Raw genomic sequence first — 19,296 nt, 5'->3', positions numbered from 1 at the left:
CGTCAAAAAGCCCCATTGAAAAGTCCTCAGATGCCAATGAGCCCAAGGTAACATTGGAAGGCAAGCCGCCATGGTCCCGATTAAACTCAAGCAATTCGAGGCTGACAGGTGGGAGAGAGATCTGACGTGGACCATCTTCTGAACAATCGCCTTCACCTTCTGGGGAGGGAGGTGCACTGTACCAGCCTTGGTGCTGAATAGAGCACCCAGGTAAATCATCACCTGAGTAGGGGTTAGGAGGCTCTTCTCTGTATTTACTAACCATCCAAACTCTCTCAGAGTCCTCAGAAGAATCTCCTTGTGGTCCCGTAGCTGGGCTTGATCAGACGCTAGCAGTAGAATGTCATCCAAAAAGTGAAAGACTCGAAGGTGCCAGGGCTGAAATTAGAACTTTTGAGAATATCCTTGGTGATGTGCATAGGCCAAAAGGCAGGCATTGAAAGTGGAGATGTGTTGAGCCTATTGCCACTCTCAAAAATCTTTGGAACGCTGGTAACACGGGAACATGGAAATAAGCATCTTGCGAGTCTACCTATACCATCCAGTCTCCTGGTTGGACCATCTGGATGATCGTCTGCAAGGATTCCATCTTGAACGAGTCGAGCTGTATGAAACGATTTAACCTCTTCAGATCCACCACTGGTCTCCACTCTCCACTCTTCTTGGGGATGAGGAAGAGAGGAGAATAGAATGCCATGAATCTCTCGGAGGGAGGGACCGGTAAAACTGCTTGTTGTACTACAAGAAGGTGAAGATATTTCTGCAGAGCTTCTGCTTTCTGCTGTGAAGTTGGACTTTTTGTTAGAACTAACGAGTCCTGTGGGGGCACATCTTGGAAGGTCCAAAAATGGGTAAAACGGACTGTAGAAACCACCCACGGATCTTCGCAACGACTGCCCGATACCTCCGCAAACCTCTTCAACCTGGCTGCAGTGGCCTTTTGTCAAATGGACTTTGTCCCCTCCTGATTATTGGAGAGGCTTCTCTATTTGCCTTTAGAAACGTGGCCTGAGTACTCCTCCAATTCTTTTTGGGGTCTCTGCCTTGTCTAAAGTTGGAGAAATTCCTATTCCTGGAAGCTTGGAATTTTGTTGATACCACGTGTGAATGCCTCACCCTTCTATCCTGGGGAAGTAGCCCCAACTTCCCTCCTGTCACTAATCCATAAAAGACATGGATGAGCGAGTTTGGGATGGAGGAGCTTACTGGGCTGGACAGATTCTTGACCTCAACCCAATAGAACACCTTTGGGATGAATTAGAGCAGAGAATCCCGAGCCAAGCCTACTCGTCCACATCAGTGCCTGACTTCACAAATGCTCTCCCTGGAAGAATGGTCAAACATTCCCAAAGACACACACCTAAACCTTGTGGTCAGCCTGCCCAGAAGAATTGAAGCTGTTGTAGCTGCAAAAGGGTGGGCCAACTCAATAGTGAATCCTCATTGACCACCAAGGGGAGACGTGCTGCCCATCATTGAGCATCAAGGGGAGACGTGCTGCCCATCATTGACCACCAAGGGGAGACGTGCTGCCTATCATTGACCACCAAGGGGAGACATGCTGCCCATCATTGACCACCAAGGGGAGACATGCTGCCCATCATTGACCACCAAGGGGAGACATGCTGCCCATCATTGACCACCAAGGGGAGACATGCTGCCCATTGACCACCAAGGGGAGACATGCTGCCCATTGACCACCAATGGGATGAACGTGCCCTGGAGTTAAAGGCTAAATGCATCTTTAAAGAAAAATAAATGTATAAAATGAAAAAAAAATGTGTACCCTTCACTTACTTTAGATCGAACAGCAGCCCAGCCATACTGGATCATTCCAGTCAGAAGGAAGAAAGAAATGACTGCAGATCCAGAACTTCCGATTGCCTTTTATATTGTTTCACAAAGATAACACCAAAGACACCAAACTATGGTCATGTGGACGCATTTCACACATACATCTTGTGCTCATTCCAGTCATCTGCAACGAGATATTGGTAACATTAAAAAACACAAGGAGGATGATATGGGGCTTTGGGCCCCAATTATTGCATTAACAACCTTTAAAACACACTGCACTCAATTGTAATATTGACAAGCTAGGCATTTTAAAACAATAAAATGCTTTCCTGGCTTCTAAAAAAATAAAGCATTCAGCAGTAAAAATATACATCATTTTCACATTAAACAATATGGTTCTAATGCTAACTAATAACCGTACTAAAGCCTAACAAAAAAATAAAAATAAATCAATTATGTGCATTGTGTCTGAATACTCCTCTGTTGGGACCACAAAGAGCTGGAAACCAATGGGAAATCAATCGCAATGCATTCTATGCTGCGCCAGGCTGGGCATGAATCAGCAGCAAAGGGCAAATTAATGGCATTGTATACAAACAATGCTACCATGGGCTTGGGAGGGGGTCCTGTCGAAAGCCTAGCTGCAACAAATGGGCAGCAAGAAATCTATGTGCATTGCATCTGAACACTGCTCTGTTGGGACCACAGAGAGCCTGAAAAGGGAAATCAGGCGCAATACATTCTATGCTGCGCCAGACTGGGTATGAATCAGCAGCAAAGGGCGAATTAATGGCATTGTATAAAACCAATGCTACAGTGGGCTTGATTGTGCAACACATCATTTGCATTTCATATAACTGGCTCCCCTAGAGCAGCCAATCACTATCTGCATTGCTTATGAATGCTGCTTTGTTGGGACCACAAAAAGCATATGCGCAAGGTGAAATCATTTGCAATGCATTCTACACTGCTCCAAGTTGGGCATATAAATGAGTAGTGGAGGGGAATTAATGGCATTGTAAACAAACAATGCTTCAGTGGTCTTGATTGCACAACACATCATTTGAATTTCATATAAACCAAAGGCCGGCTCTAGTAGAGCAGCCATTTACTATTTACATTGCCTATGAAATCTGCTCTGTTGGGACCACAGAGCATATGCGCAAGGGGAAATCACTGGCAATGCATTATATACTGCTCCAAGGTGGGCATACTAATGAGCAGCAAACAGGTAGTTAACAGCATTATATACAAACAATGCTACAGTGGGCTTGGGAGGGGGTCCTGTCTAAATCCTGCTCTAGCAAATGGGCAGCAAGTGATATCTATGTGCATTGTGCCTGAACCCTACTCTGTTTTTGCTTGCTACTGGCTACACTATACATGGACATTAATGAATAGTTTTCATTGAAAACTTTCATATGGTTTAAATTATGGACGTTTAAACCTATTTGTGTGGGAATGGCATGTGTCATACCTTTTCCCCTATGGGGAGAAGACATCTTGACCCAGTCCCTAAAGTCTGAACCAAGAATAGGGCACGTTGATTTTTGGCCTGGCCAAAGTTTGTTGGCTGTAGTATGGTGCCCTCATACTCTAACCAAGAAAAGCTAAGAACCATTCCAAGATCAAAACACCGAATTCCCAGGAAGAAAGGATGAATAGTTAGAATAGGATCTGCCATTCACTTCATAGGCCATAACCAAACATTTGGACTGCCTGCCATGTTGCCCTAGAAGCAGTTGGAAGAGAGACTGAATCAGATCTAGCCCGGCCTTCTCAGAGGAATGAGCACTCTTCCGCAAGTCCAGCACGAACTGAGATTGACCCAGTCCCTCAGCCTTCTACTTCAGAGCAACCTAGCAACCAGACTAGAGGCTTAATTATAGCTTACAATTGAAATGTAAGATGGTCTTCCAACAGCCGCCCTTTACTTCCAGAGAGCGGGGGCTCTCTGTAGACTTTCCCAAGAGGGATCAGACTGAAATCCCTGCTCTCTTTCTTATTCCTAACTCCATCCAGCAATATTTTTGGGTCCACAAAATTCAGTGGGTAAACCCAAGCAATGAGTTCTGATTAAAGCTCATAACTCAGGCAGTTAATTGAGCTATATACTTTTTCATTCCTAACGCAGTCCAGCAATATTTATGGGTCCACAAAATTCAGTGATGAACCCAAGCAATGAGTTATGATTAAAGCTCATAACTCTGACACTGCTTCTATAGCATGTTAGACAATTAATTTTATCATCCTTAACCACTTAAGGACCGCCGCATGGCAATGTACGTCGGTGCAATGGCACCGACAGGCACAAGGGCAGCACAGTGGTGTAGTGGTTAGCACTCTCACCTAGGAATAAGAAGGGTCACTGGTTCAAATCCCAACCACAACACTACCTGCTTGGAGTTTGCATGTTCTCCCTGTGTCTGCGTGGGTTTTCTCCGGGTACTCCGGTTTCCTCCCACAATCCCACAATCCAAAGACATGCAGGTAGGTTAATTGGCCTCTGTCCAAAATTGGCCCTAGTATATGCATGGGGACCTTGGATTGTGGGCTCCTTGAGGGTAGGGACCAATGTGAGTGTGCAATGTACAGGGACAATTGTAGACACTCACTCAGGTTGGACTGGTGTCTTTTTTCAACCTATCTAACTATGAAACTATGAAAGCACGTACATGTACATGCTTGCCTTCCAGTGGGTGGGGGGTCCGATCGGACCCCCCTCCCGCTGGATGCGGCGGTCCGTTTCGCTTCAGGAGCGATCCGGGATGAGGGGATGGTCGTTGGTTTCTGGCCATCCCCTCTCGATCGCTCCCGGCGAATGAGAAGCTTCCCCCGCTGTGTATAGTAAACACAGGCAGGGAAGAAGTGATGTCATTCTCCTCGGGGCGGTCTTATTGACCGGACTACGAGGAGAACAGTGAAAGTAAGTGTGCACCAACACTACACTGAGATGTAGGCACACAACCCCCCCCCCCCCCCGATCGCCCTCCGCCTCCCCCCCCTCCCAGTCACAGTGTCACTGATTGCAGTGATCATTTATTTATTGATCACTGCATTTAGTGTCAGTTGTGACAGTAAATACTGTCAGGGCAGTTAATGTGAGGTCCAGGGTAGCCCCCTACCCCCCTAATAAAGGTTTAACCCCCTGATTGCCCCTAGAGTTAACCCTTTCACCCCCTTTTGCCAGTGTCACTAAGCGATCGTTTTTCTGATCGCTCCATTAGTGTCACTGGTGCCGCTAAGTAGCTAGTTATTTTTTTAGGTTACAAAAGAAATTAGAAATCTGCGCTTAGTAAAATAAAATAAAATAAAATGATATAAAAACAGCAGCTGAACACTATAACCCGGATACTGGGCACACAAAAGCAGAAAAAAGTAAAAGTGCTTCGCTTGGCCTCTTAAATATAAATGTGACTTAATAGGGAAAATGTGTGTGTATGGAAAATGTGAAAAACCTAAATAATGTGAAAAATCATTAGTGAAAAATACTTTGAAAACCCAAATGTCCAATGAAGTCAAAAGAAATTAATCTGTAACTCAAATGTCCATTAAAGTGAAAAACCAAATAATCATAAAAAATAATGTGACACAATATAAAGTCCCATGTGAAACATGAGACAAAAAATTATGATTGATCTTGTATGTTCAAAACAACAATAATAATGCTTGACCACGTGGACCCTTCACCTCTGTAAACCAATAATGAATGGAGGCTTACCAGATCTCCAGTGACCCCCTGTTAAGGGAGGTCAGTCTGCGCAGATACGATCACATAGACGTTTCGATAAGGAAGCCGAAAGCCGACCCAATCGTTCGGTGCAAGAAGCCGGGAAACGACCCAATCCTTCGGATATCACGTAGTCTCCAAATACGCTCGGATCCTCTCTTAGGCCTCAAAACGTCATATCACTGGTGCTGCTCCTGGATAATGCTAATGCACCTGGGGTGATTAGGGTGTGCCCAGGCACGCTGCGTGCCTGGGCACACCCTAATCACCCCAGGTGCATTCATTATTGGTTTACAGAGGTGAAGGGTCCACGTGGTCAAGCATAAGTTGTTTTGAACATACAAGATCAATCATCATTTTTTGTCTTATATTTCACATGGGACTTTATATTGTGTCACATTATTTTTTATGATTATTTGGTTTTTCACTTTAATGGACATTTGAGTTACAGATTCATTTCTTTTGACTTCATTGGACATTTGGGTTTTCAAAGTATTTTTCACTAATGATTTTTCACATTATTTAGGTTTTTCACATTTTCCATACACACACATTTTTCCTATTAAGTCACATTAATACACATTTATATTTAAGAGGCCAAGCACTGCACTTTTATTTTTTTTAGGTTCACCGCCAGGTTTTTATAGCGCTAGGTACCCCGATATACTGCCCAATAATGGTTTACGCTGCACTTAGGTCTAGGGACATTCAGGGTGACATGGTTAGCACCTGGATGGGAAACCGCCAGGGAATACCAGGTGCCGTATTCTTTTTTTTAATATGTTGTTGGCGTCGATGACCTGTTTTATTTTTCTGCTTGTTTGCCGAGGTGACCATCTTGGCATTTGTCAAGAGGGTTGAGAGTGGCCAGAAAGATCGCCTACAACCAAATCAGCCTGAATTTGCCCGATCTCATTTGATTTTGGATGCTAAGCAGGGTCGGGCCTGTTTAGTACCTGGGTGGGATTCCGCCTGGGAATTCCAGGTGCCGTAGACTTTTTCTTAATATGTTGTTGGCGTCGACGACCTGTTTTATTTTGCTGGTTGTTTGCCAAGGTGAATATGTTGGCGTTTGTCAAGAGGGTTGAGAGTGGCCAGAAAGATCGCTTACTGTACATCACCCTGAATGCGCCCGATCTCATCTGATCTCGGATGCTAAGCAGGGTCGAACCTGGTTAGTACCTGGATAGTACACCGCATGGGAATACCAGGAGCTGTAGGCTTTTTTTAAATATGTTGTTGATGTCGACAACCTCTTTTATTTTTCTGCTTTTTTGCCGAGGTGACCATCTTGGTGTTTTTCAAGAGGGTTGAGAGTGGCCAAAAAGATCGCCTACGGCCACATCACCCTGAATGCGCCTGATCTCGTCTGATCTCGGATACTAACCAGGGTCGGGCCTGGTTAGAGCCTGGATGGAAGACCCCCTGGGAATACATTCTGAAATGGTACATTTAGAAAATTTATTTTATCATCATCCATGATTTTTATGTAGGTACCCACCATCTGCTAATGCTGCAGAAGCAGAAAAGGGATTCCGTCTTGCTTGGAGTGTGCCTGGCTTCCCATCTTGCTTTGAGAGATCATAGCTTCCCATCTTGCTTGAAGATTTCATGGCTTATCAAACAGTCATGAAAAAGAGAAAATTTACAATGGAATTATGCTTACTTATCCAGAGATAATGAAATCTGAGGTTTGGGTTAAAAATACAAAATCGAAACCATGGCACGATATACATTTTTTTTACTGTTAACCTAAAATGCTTACTTCATGGTTAAACCTGGCTTAACCCATTCATGACTAAGCCTATTTTTGGCATTTGGTGTTTACAAGTTAAAATCCATATTATTTGCTAGAAAATTACTTGGAACCCCCAAACATTATATATATATATATATTTTTTTAACAGAGACTCTAGAGAATAAAACGGCGATTGTTGCAATATTTTATGTCACACGGTATTTGCTCAGCGGTGTTTTAAATGCAACTTTTTGGGAAAAGGGACACTTCATTAATAAAAAAAAAAAAAACAGTAAAATTATCCCATTTTTTTTTTGCATAATGTGAAAGATAATGTTACGCCGAGTAAATAGATACCAAACATGCCACACTTTATAATTGCACGCACTTGTGGATTGACGACAAAGTACGGTACCTAAAAATCTCAATAGGCGACGCTTTAAACATTTTTTACGGTTACCAGGTTAGAGTTTCAGAGGAGGTCTAGTGCTAGAATTAGTGCATCAGCGCTGAAAGCTGAAAATTGGTCTGGGCAGGAGGGGGGTTTAAGTGCCCAGTAAGCAAGTGGTTAAAGTGGTGCTCCGGCCAAAATTACACTTTTTAAATAAAAATACCCCTATAATACACAAGCTTAATGTATTCAGTAAAGTTGGTCTGTAAACTAAGGTCTGTTTTGTTAGGTTATTACAGCATTTTGAAAGTTTATAAACTAGCAGCAGACTGTGACCATCTAAAGTGTGGGCATCTGAAGCCAGACCGTATTTCTTCCTGGATTTCAGCCTTGCAGATCTCGCACATGCTCAATGCTGCACAAGCAGTGTAATAAGGTTCAGGTCAGGTTTCCATGGCAACGGCAGTGTTAGAGGAAGTTGCCACCCATATCTATGCAAACCCCTCCTCCCTCCAGGAACCAGTAAATATACTGCATGTACAAGGAATATTATTCAAGAAACACACACACACACTATATCTACACTCAGCTGATACTTTTTTCTGTACAGATTTTCATTTAAAAAGAAAAAAATAATAATTAAAAAAATAATAATCACAGCAACACAATTCATTTATGCATCTAGACGTATTGAAGACGACTTTATGAAGTTCAAACTGTGCATATTAATTTTGAAAAATTGTGCTTGTGTTTTGGTGTTAGGCCCCTTTCACACGGGATGGATCAGTAATGATCCGCCCCGTGATGATCCGCTTGCTCAGCAGGGATCGCTCTGTTGTTCCCGCTGAGCCGGAGGATAACAGGGCGGTTCCAGCACACTGTGCATGGACCGCCCTGTCAGCTCTCCGCTCTCCTCTATGGGGGATCGTCTGTCCGTGTTCATCCGATCCGCTCTGCAGACGGATTGAAAAATAGGATTTTCCTCCATCTGCAGAATCGGACAATTGCGGAGGCGGACGATATCGGGTGTTTGCGGATGTTCATCCGCCGACACCCGCTATCCCATAGGAATGCATGTATGTCCGTACTTCATCCGCAAACGGATGGATGAAATACGCACATAATGTCCGCATGTGTGAATGGGGCCTTAGATGGGATGGTGGGAGTATTTAAAAAAACTGCTTATTTACAACTATTTGCACAAACAACTTTCTCTATGTTACATAGATAATCGGGTTAAAAATAAGAAAATATTCCCCTAGCACATCGCATCGCCCCCCTCCCCGTAAAAACGCATCGCCCCAGCACATTGGATCACAACGCCCCCAGCACATCGAATCGCATCTCCCCCAACACTTCTCATCGCATCGCCCAAAGCACATTGCATCACCCCCGACACATCAAATCACATCAGAACATCGAATCGCATCGCCCTCAACAGATCGCATCAAATCGCATCACCCAAGCACATCGCATTAAATCGCCCCAGCACATTGAATCGCATCTCTCCCAGAACATCAAATCGCAACACCCAAGCACATCGCATCGCATCTCCCCCAGAACATCGAATCGCATCACCCCCAGCACATTGCATCACCCCCAACACTTTGAATTGCATCAGCACATCAAATCGCATCGCCCCAGCACATCTCATCGCCCCAGCAAATCGAATTGCATCTCCCCCATCACATTGCATCTGCCCCAGCACATTGCATCACCCCCAGCGCATCGAAATGCCCAAAGCACATTGCATCACCTACAAATCATCGAATCGCATCAGCACATCGAATTGCTTCGCCCCACCTTATCGCATCAAAATGCATCACCCAAGCACATCGCATCGCCTCAGCACATCGAATCGCATCTCCCCAGAACATCGAATCACATCTCCCCCAGCACATCGAATCGCCCCCGCACATCGCATCGCCCAAAGCACATTGCATCACGCCAACACATCAAATCGCATCAGAAAATCGTATCGCGCCGCCCTCAACACATCGCATCGAATCACATCACCCAAGCACATCGCATTGAATGGCCCCAGCACATCGAATCGCATCTCCCCCAGAACATCGAATCACATCACCCCAGCACATTGCATCACCCCCAACACTTCGAATTGCATCATTACATCGAATCGCATCGCCCCAGCAAATCGAATCGCATCTCCCCCAGCACATTGCATCTCCCAGCACATCTAATCGCCCCAGCACATCAAATCGCCCAAAGCACATTGCATCACCCCCAAAACATCGAATCACATCAGCACATCAAATCGCTTTGCCCCACCACATCGCATCGAAACACATCACCCAAGCACATCACATCGCTGGTAGAAGGGAATTAATTAATTTACAGTTAAATGTTGTTAGAGTACTTACCTTTGATTGGTCCAGAGGCTTAGTAACGGTTGCCACAAACAGGAGACCCTATAAAAGAGAAAAAAGTGTGTCAGTTGCCGCAGTATAACGGACAACGAAGATCAGAACACATCCCTGCTGTTTCGTTATGGAGTCCTTACTGCGACAGGTGATCGAACAGGCTGGTGCCGTGGATGGAGAGCGGTGGCTTCGTTCCTGTCTGTCGGCTTATCCGGTGGCTGGTTCTGGTAGTGTTCTGTTTGTGGATGTCCCTCTGGTGGAGCAGTTTGATTTCCTCAGTGCATTCTCTCGGGTACCCCAGGATCTTCCGGTTTCAGCGGCTTCCTCTTCCTCCCGGTCGGTCCCTCCTCTTGACACGGTGACGCAAGAACCTTTCGGAGATGTCCGCAGCTGTTCGGCCTATTCTCCGATCTCCGAGGACAGCGCAGGTGCAGTGGACCATCGGGCTGCCCGGAAAAAAACGAGAAGGAGACCGCGAAGATTTGAATCGGTGGATTCACCCCTGCAAAACAAAAAAGGTACTGGGTCTGCTTGTTTGAAGAAAAAGAAAAAATCGAATCATTTGAATGTTACTGGGCATACTGTCACTGCTAGGGACAATGTCTATAGTGCTTTACATGTATCTGATGCGGTGGCTGCTACAGTTGATAATGCTTCACTGGTGCTTGATAACGTTGCCATGGTGAATGACAGAGCTCCTGTAATGGCTGCAGATTGCTCCATTTCTGAAGGATTTCAGCAGGCAGATGTTCCTACTGCTCAAGAAGTTTCACGTTTAAATGGAGGTGAGTCGATTGATGCCTCTATTCTGCAAAACTTTATGATTAATGTCACAACTTTTATCGAATTTATTGCCTAAAACTGCTTCTTCTCGCTCTGCTGATGACGCTGCTCTTATGTCAGTTTCAAAAGATAGTGTTCATACTGCTTCAAATTCTTCTGTTTTACTTAATGTTGATTTGACTTCCTCTGGTGCTACTGTTTCTAATGTTCCTGAACCTTACATTAAAGAAGTACTTACGTGTGAAATGTCTCCATTAGGTTTTCACTTACCTATTTCAGTTAAAGAAAAGATTTGGAAAGGGGATTATATTGAATTGCTTTCCTTATTGCCGTCATTTAAAGAATATAGGTTTGATAAAAAATATGGTGAGAAATCTGATGATGACAGGAGACGTTTAGGCACACGCAATTTTAATAATTGGTTACAATCTTTTTGTATTTATGCTAGTGTAATGGGCGAATGTCATCCTGAGTTATGTAGCGGTATGTTTCATCATGTTGAAATAATTTTAGAAGCTTATAAAAATGTTTCAGGTTTAGCTTGGTTCTCTTATGATGAAGCCTTTCGACAGAAGCTTTCGGTTCATATGTCTTCCTTTGGAGCAGGGAGAGACTGCAGTGACCCAAATCGCTAGCTATTAGGTCCACAAAAGTTATTTTAAGAACTGGTATGGTATAGGTGTAGTTCAGGATGGGTGGCACTAATAGGTACCACTGATAGATGGGACTGATGGGCACTGATAGGTGGCTCTGATAGGTGGCACTGCTGGGCACTGATGGGCGGCGCTGATGGGCACTGGTAGATGACACTGATGGGCACGGATATGTGGCACTGGGGTGCAGCTCTGTTGTTGAGGCAGATTGTGGGCACTGATGTGTGGCACTGTGGGCACTGATGTGTGGCACTGTGGGCACTGCTGGGTGGCACTATGGGCACTGCTGGGTGGCACTGATTGGGGGCACTTTTTTATTACAGAGGTGGCACTGGCAGGGGGCAGGTGGGTACTGGTAAGCTGGCCGTGATCGGGACTGATGTCCCGATCACGGCCGCCGCTGATCGGCTCTTTTTTTTTCTCCTCGCGCTGTCAGCGCGAGGAGGAAAGATAGCCGATTACCGGCTTCGTTGTATCACATGATCAGCTGTCATTGGCTGACAGCTGATCACATGGTAAGGGGTCGGGATCGACCCCTTGCTTGGATCTGTGATCAGGCGAGTCTCATAAACGGGCAGCCGTCATTTGGCTATAGCGCGGGTCTCTACTGGTTAAACTGAGCCGCAGATCTAAACCATTCTGCAGAAACTCCAAAACTACTGAGGTGGACGGAGTGGTGGGGTCCCACTGCTTACTTTCTGCAAATGTTTTAAATGTATTCCATATTTTAGAATAGATAAAGTTTGTGGAAGGTTTCCTAGCCTTTAGGAGAGTAGAAATCACCCCCACTGAGAATCCTAATGACTGGAAATTCTGCCGCTCAAGATCCAAAGATGTAGATTCAGTTTGTGAGGAGCTGGGTGCACCAATTTCTCCTGTGAGAGAAGCTGCGGGAACACTGGGATCTTGACCGGCGGGGCATACGCTGAGATGTTCTTAGATGTAGATGTTCTTTTAGACTCAGCAGAGCTAAATACACTGCTCGCAGCTCTAAGACGTTGGAGACTACCCCCGCCACAGGGACGTCCCATTTCCCTTGCACTGCCAGGTGATCTCAGTGTGCTCCCCACCCTTTCGAACTTGCGTCGGTGGTAAGAATGGTCCAGGAAGGGCATTGCAGGAGCCGAGGCTTTGAAATGAGGTCTTCCTTCGACCACCAGAGGAGACTTCTCTTCATAGAAGCTGAAATTGATATTCTCTGACATAGGGACTTCTTCCTCCACTGCGTCAAAAAGCCCCATTGAAGAGTCCTCAGATGCCAATGAGCCCAAGGTAACATTGGAAAGGCAAGCCGCCATGGTCCCGATTAAACTCAAGCAATTCGAGGCTGACAGGTGGGAGAGAGATCTGACGTGGACCATCTTCTGAACAATCGCCTTCACCTTCTGGGGAGGGAGGCGCACTGTACCAGCCTTGGTGTTGAATAGAGCACCCAGGTAAATCATCACCTGAGTTGGGGTTAGGAGGCTCTTCTCTGTATTTACTAACCATCCAAACTCTCTCAGAGTCCTCAGAAGAATCTCCTTGTGGTCCCGTAGCTGGGCTTGATCAGACGCTAGCAGTAGAATGTCATCCAAAAAGTGAAAGACTCGAAGGTGCCAGGGCTGAAATTAGAACTTTTGAGAATATCCTTGGTGATGTGCATAGACCAAAAGGCAGGCATTGAAACTGGAGATGTGTTGAGCCTATTGCCACTCTCAAAAATCTTTGGAACGCTGGTAACACGGGAACATGGAAATAAGCATCTTGCAAGTCTACCGATAGCAAGCAGTCTCCTGGTTGGACCATCTGGATGATCGTCTGCAAGGATTCCATCTTGAACGAGTCGAGCTGTATGAAACGATTTAACCTCTTGAGATCCACCACTGGTCTCCACTCTCCACTCTTCTTGGGGATGAGGAAGAGAGGAGAATAGAATCCCATGAATCTCTTGGAGGGAGGGACCGGTAAAACTGCCTGTTGTACTACAAGAAGGTGAAGATATTTCTGCAGAGCTTCCGCTTTCTGCTGTGAAGTTGGACTTTTTGTTAGAACTAACGAGTCTTGTGGGGGCACATCTTGGAAGGTCCAAAAATGGGTAAAACGGACTGTAGAGACCACCCACGGATCTTCGCAACGACTGCCCGATACCTCCGCAAACCTCTTCAACCTGGCTGCAGTGGCCTTTTGTCAAAAGGATTTTGTCCCCTCCTGAGTATTGGAGAGGCTTCTCTATTTGCCTTTAGAAACGTGGCCTGAGTACTCCTCCAATTCTTTTTGGGGTCTCTGCCTTGTCTAAAGTTGGAGAAATTCCTATTCCTGGAAGCTTGGAATTTTGTTGATACCACGTGTGAATGCCTCACCCTTCTATCCTGGGGAAGTAGCCCCAACTTCCCTCCTGTCACTCTCGAGATTGCCTTTTCCAGTCTTTCTCCAAAGAGTGCCTTCCCATCAAAAGGGATTTTGCACCAGTTTTGTTTTGATGCTGCGTCGGCTGCCCATGGCTTTTATAATGTTGTCCTTTGGTACATCTTCTCGGATGACTACTTCAATGTTTTCTGTCCAAACTTTAATGGCATTAGACACCAAGGCTAAAGCCACAGCCAGTCTACATGCTCCTCCAGCCAACTGATAGGCTTTTTTCAAATCCATCTATACGCCTGTCCAGAGGATCTTTAAAAGGAGGCCGAATCCTCCATAGGTAGGGTGATGTTCTTGGTTAAACGCACCACTGCTGCATCAACTACTGGAGGTGTATCCAGGAAGGCTGTATCTGACTTGGCCAGCGGGTACAACTTCTGGAGTCTATTTAGGGAGAAGCGTTTATCCGTCCTCTTCCATTCCCCTTCTATTAAATCCTTTAATTCTTCTAGAAAGGGAAAAAAATGAATTTCATTTTCAGAAATGGAAAAAAGGTTTTTGTCTTTTTAGGAGGCTCTTCCACCTCTTCCCAGCAGATAGCTGGTTTAACCGCCAAGACAAAAGGTTGTACTAATGAAAAATTAAACCCCGAGGGTTCTGATTCATCTGAGGAATCCTCCGACTCGGCACTGTCCCCAGCAGATAAGGGAGGCGGGGTTGAAGAAGTGCCTGCTGGGTCCGCAGATGATTGACCCTGGTTAGTCATTTCTGACGTTTGACCCCTAAGCGTGTCTTGCAGGGAGGGAGGTGTATGAATTAGCTCTGCTAATGAGTCTTTAACCACTTAACAACCGGCCCATAACCGAATGACGGCTACAGGGCGGTTGTTTAACTCTGGGAGGCCGTCATATGACGTCCTCCCAGAATTCCGCTCTCGCGCGCCCCCTGGGGCGCGCACTCGAGAACATCCTTGACTGCTGGGTCCACGTGATCGCTCCATCAAATGACGGAGTGATCACTTGTAAACAAACCGATCGGTACAGCGGAGGGGGAAGAGATTGGTGTGAGCAGCGCTGTGGGCTGCATCTGCAGTGCCCACATCGCTGCTCATCGAAAATTAACCCCATTATACCCTGCCATTACTCTGCAATACTCTGCTTCAATACTCTACAATACTCTGCTGCAATACTCTGCAATACCCTGCAACAACACTCTGCAATGCTCTGCGACACCCGCCAATACCCTGCAACACCCGCCAATACCCTGCAACACCCTGCAATGCTCTGCAACACCCTGCAATGATCTGCAATGCTCTGCAACACCCGCCAATACTCTGCAACACTCTGCAATGCTCTGCAACACCCGCCAATACCCTGCAACACTCTGCAACACCCGCCAATACCCTGCAACACCCTGCAATACCCTGCAACACCCTGCAACAACACTCTGCAATACCCTGCAACAACACTCTGCAATGCTCTGCAACACCCGCCAATACCCTGCAACACCCGCCAATATCCTGCAACACCCTCCAATATCCTGCAACACCCTGCAATACCCTGCAACACCCGCCAATACCCTGCAACACTCTGCAATGCTCTGCAACACCCTGCAACACTCTGCAATGCTCTGCAACACTCTGCAATACTCTGCAACACCCGCCAATACCCTGCAACACTCTGCAACACCCGCCAATACCCTGCAACACCCTGCAATACCCTGCAACACTCTGCAATACCCTGCAACACTCTGCAATGTTCTGCAACACCCGCCAATACCCTGCAACACTCTGCAATACTCTGCAACACCCGCCAATACCCTACAACACTCTGCAATGTTCTGCAACACCCGCCAATACCCTGCAACACTCTGCAATACTCTGCAACACCCGCCAATACCCTACAACATTCTGCAATGCTCTGCAACACCCACCAATACCCTGCAATGCTCTGCAATGCAATACTCTGCAACGCCATACTCTGAGATATCCAGTCATACTCTGAGATACCCAGTCATACTTGGAGATACCCAGTCATACTCAGAGATACCCAGTCATACTCAGAGATACCCAGCCATACTCAGAGATACCCAGCCATACTCAGAGATACCCAGCCATACCCAGCCATAGTCGGTGATACCCATAGACACCCCCCCTCCCGCCGCCCTCTGGTGCTTCTACCGACTCGCCAATACGATCAAAGCCAGAATCTTTTTTTTTTTCAGGCTTCCCAGCTTAGAGGTGAGATGCGGGGTCTTATTGACCCCATATCTCACTGTAAAGAGGACCTGTCATGCCATATTCCTATTACAAGGGATGTTTACATTCCTTGTAATAGGAATAAAAGTGATCAAAAAATTTATTTTTGGGGAAAAAAAGTCAAACTAAAATAAATAAAGTAAAATGAACAATAAAATTATTTTTTTTTAAAGCGCCCCTGTCCCCATGTGCTCGCATGCAGAAGCGAACGCATACATAAGTCCCGCCCACATATGAAAACGGTGTTCAAACCACACATGTGAGGTATCGCTGCGAACGTTAGAGCGAGAGCAATAATTCTAGCCCTAGACCTCCTCTGTAACTCAAAACATATAACTAGTAAAAAAAATTTAAATCATCGTCTAAAGTAAGTGAAGGGTACACATTTTTTCTTAATTTTATACATTTATTTTTCTTTAAAGATGCATTTAGCTTTTAACTCCAGGGCACGTTAATCCCATTGGTGGTCAATGGGCAGCATGTCTCCCCTGGGTGGTCAATGATGGGCAGCATGTCTCCCCTTGGTGGTCAATGATGGGCAGCATGTCTCCCTTTGGTGGTCAATGATGGGCAGCACGTCTCCCCTTGGTGCTCAATGATGGGCAGCACGTCTCCCCTTGGTGGTCAATGAGGATTCACTATTGAGTTGGCCCACCCTTTTGCAGCTACAACAGCTTCAATTCTTCTGGGCAGGCTGACCACAAGATTTAGGTGTGTGTCTTTGGGAATGTTTGACCATTCTTCCAGGAAGAGCATTTGTGAAGTCAGGCACTGATGTGGACGAGTAGGCTTGGCTCGGGATTCTCTGCTCTAATTCATCCCAAAGGTGGTGTTCTATTGGGTTGAGGTCAAGAATCTGTCCAGCCCAGTAAAGCTCCTCCACCCCAAACTCGCTCATTCATGTCTTTTATGGATTATGCTTTGTACACTGGTGCACAGTCATGTTGGAACAGAAAGGGGCCTTCCTCAAACTTCCCACAAAGTTGAGAGCATGAAATTGTCCAACATTTCTTGGTATGCTGACACCTTAAGTGTTGCCTTCACTGCAATTTAGGGGCCAAGCCCAACCCCTGAAAAACAACACCACACCACAATCCCCCTCCACCAAGTGATTTGGACCAGTGCACAAAGCAAGATCCATAAAGACATGGATGAGTGTGTTTGGGGTGAAGGAACGTGATTGGAATGCAGAGTCCTGACCTCAACCCAATAGAATACCTTTGGGGTGAAATAGAGTGAAGGCTGAGAGATGGGCCTTTCTCGTCCAACATCAGTGCCTGACCTCACAAATGTACTATTGGAAGAATGGTCAAATATTCCCATAGACACACTCCTAAACCTTGTAGACAGCCTTCCCAGAATAGTTGAAGCTGTTATAACTGCAAAGAGTGTGGCAACTAAATATTGAACCCTATGGACGAAGACTGATATTCCATTAAAGTTTGTGTGTGTTCGTGTGTAAAGGCAGGTGTCCCAATACTTTTGACAATATAGTGTATGCGGAAGGGGGCACTCTGCCACACTCTGATGCAAGGGGGCGATACTCTGCTATAAAGTGGGACTCTGATGTAAGGTGTTGTGGGTGATGCAATGGGCTTTGGGGCGATTCGATGTTCTGGGGAGATGTGATTGGGCGATGGGATTCGATGTGTTGGGGCGAAGCGATTCGATGTGCTGATGCGATTCGATGTGATGCGATGTGCTGCGATGTGCTGGGGGCGATGCGATGTGATGTGCTGGGGGCGATTCGATGTTCTGGGGATATGTGATGCGATTGGGCGATGGGATTCTAGGTGTTGGGGTGAAGCGATTCGATGTGCTGATGCAATTCGATGTGTTGGGGGTGATGCAATGTGCTTTGGGCGTTGCGATGTGCTGGGGGTGATTCGATGTGCTGGGGAGATGTGATTCGATGTGCTGGGGGAGATGCAATTCGATGTGCTGGGGGTGATGCGATTCGATGTGCTGGGGGAGATGCGATTCGATGTGCTGGGAGCAATGTGATGTGCTGGGGCAATGCGATTCGAATTGATGTGCTGGGGGCGATGCGATTCGATGTGTTGCGGGTGATGCAATGTACTTTGGGAGATGCGATGTGCTGGGGGTGATTCGATGTGCTGGGAGATGTGATTCGATGTGATGCCATGTGCTGGGGGCGATGCGATGTGCTGGGGTGATGCGAGTCGATGTGCTGGGGAGATGCAATTCGATGTGATGCCATGTGCTGGGGGCGATGCGATGTGCTGGGGTGATGCGATTCGATGTGATTTGCTGGGGGCGATTCGATGTTCTGCATTTGGGTGATGGGATTCGAGGTGTTGGGGTGAAGCGATTCGATGTGCTGATGCGATTCGATGTGTTGGGGGTGATGCAATGTGCTTTGGGCGATGCAATGTGCTTTGGGCGATGCGTTGTGCTGGGGGTGATTCAATGTGCTGGGGGAGTTGCGATTCGATGTGCTGGGGGAGATGCGATTCTATGTGCTGGGGGAGATGCCATTCTATGTGCCCGGGGCAATGTGATGTGATATGCTGGGGGCGATGCGATGTGCTGGGGCGATGTGATTCGATGTGATGTGCTGTGGGCGATGCGATTTGATGTGTTGCGGGTGATGCAATGTGTTTTGGGGAGAGTCGATGTGCTGGGGAGATGCAATGCGATTGGGCGATGGGATTCGATGTGTTGGGGCGAAGCGATTCGATGTGCTGATGCGATTCGATGTTTTGGGGGTGATGCAATGTTCTTTGGGCGATGCGATGTGCTGGGGAGATGCGAATCGTTGTGCTGGGGCCAATGTGATGTGCTGAGGGCGATTCGATGTGCTGAGGTGATGCAATGTGCTGGGGGTTATGCAATTCGATATTCTGGGGAGATGCGATTCGATGTGCTGGGGCGATGCGATGTGCTTGGGTGATGCGTTTCAATGCGATGTGGTGGGGCAAAGCGATTCGATGTGCTGATGTGATTCGATGTGTTGGGGGTGATGCAATGTGCTTTGGGCGAATTGATGCGCTGGGGGAGATGCGCTGTGCTGGGGGAGATGCGATTAGATTTGCTGGGGAGATGTGATGTGCTGGGGCTATGCGATTCGATGTGCTGATGCAATTCGAAGTGTTGGGGGTGATGCAATGTGTTGGGGTGATGCGATTCGATGTTCTGGGGAGATGCGATTCGATGTGCTGGGGCGATGCGATGTGCTTGGGCAATGCGTTTTGATGCTATGTGG

At 46.5% G+C, this 19,296-nt stretch overlaps 1 long non-coding RNA gene and 1 pseudogene across 1 annotated transcript; one reads left to right on the top strand and one right to left on the bottom strand.

Annotated features, from left to right (window-relative positions):
• Positions 1-1,802: 1,802 nt before the first annotated feature.
• Positions 1,803-10,225, bottom strand: LOC143935508 (uncharacterized). The gene is made up of 4 exons (XR_013263544.1): positions 10,178-10,225; positions 10,038-10,085; positions 7,029-7,142; positions 1,803-1,978 (listed from the first exon to the last, which is right to left on the bottom strand). It is a non-coding gene; the product is annotated as an uncharacterized LOC143935508 (long non-coding RNA).
• LOC143936329 (5S ribosomal RNA) lies at positions 6,633-6,750 on the top strand (annotated as a pseudogene).
• Positions 10,226-19,296: the final 9,071 nt, after the last annotated feature.

This window comes from Lithobates pipiens, unplaced genomic scaffold (genome assembly GCF_037356315.1).
Source record: "Lithobates pipiens isolate NorthernLeopardFrog02 unplaced genomic scaffold, aLitPip1_a1.2 Scaffold_28, whole genome shotgun sequence".
Taxonomy (NCBI): Eukaryota; Metazoa; Chordata; class Amphibia; order Anura; family Ranidae; genus Lithobates; species Lithobates pipiens.
This window is presented reverse-complemented; position numbering and strand designations above follow the sequence as displayed.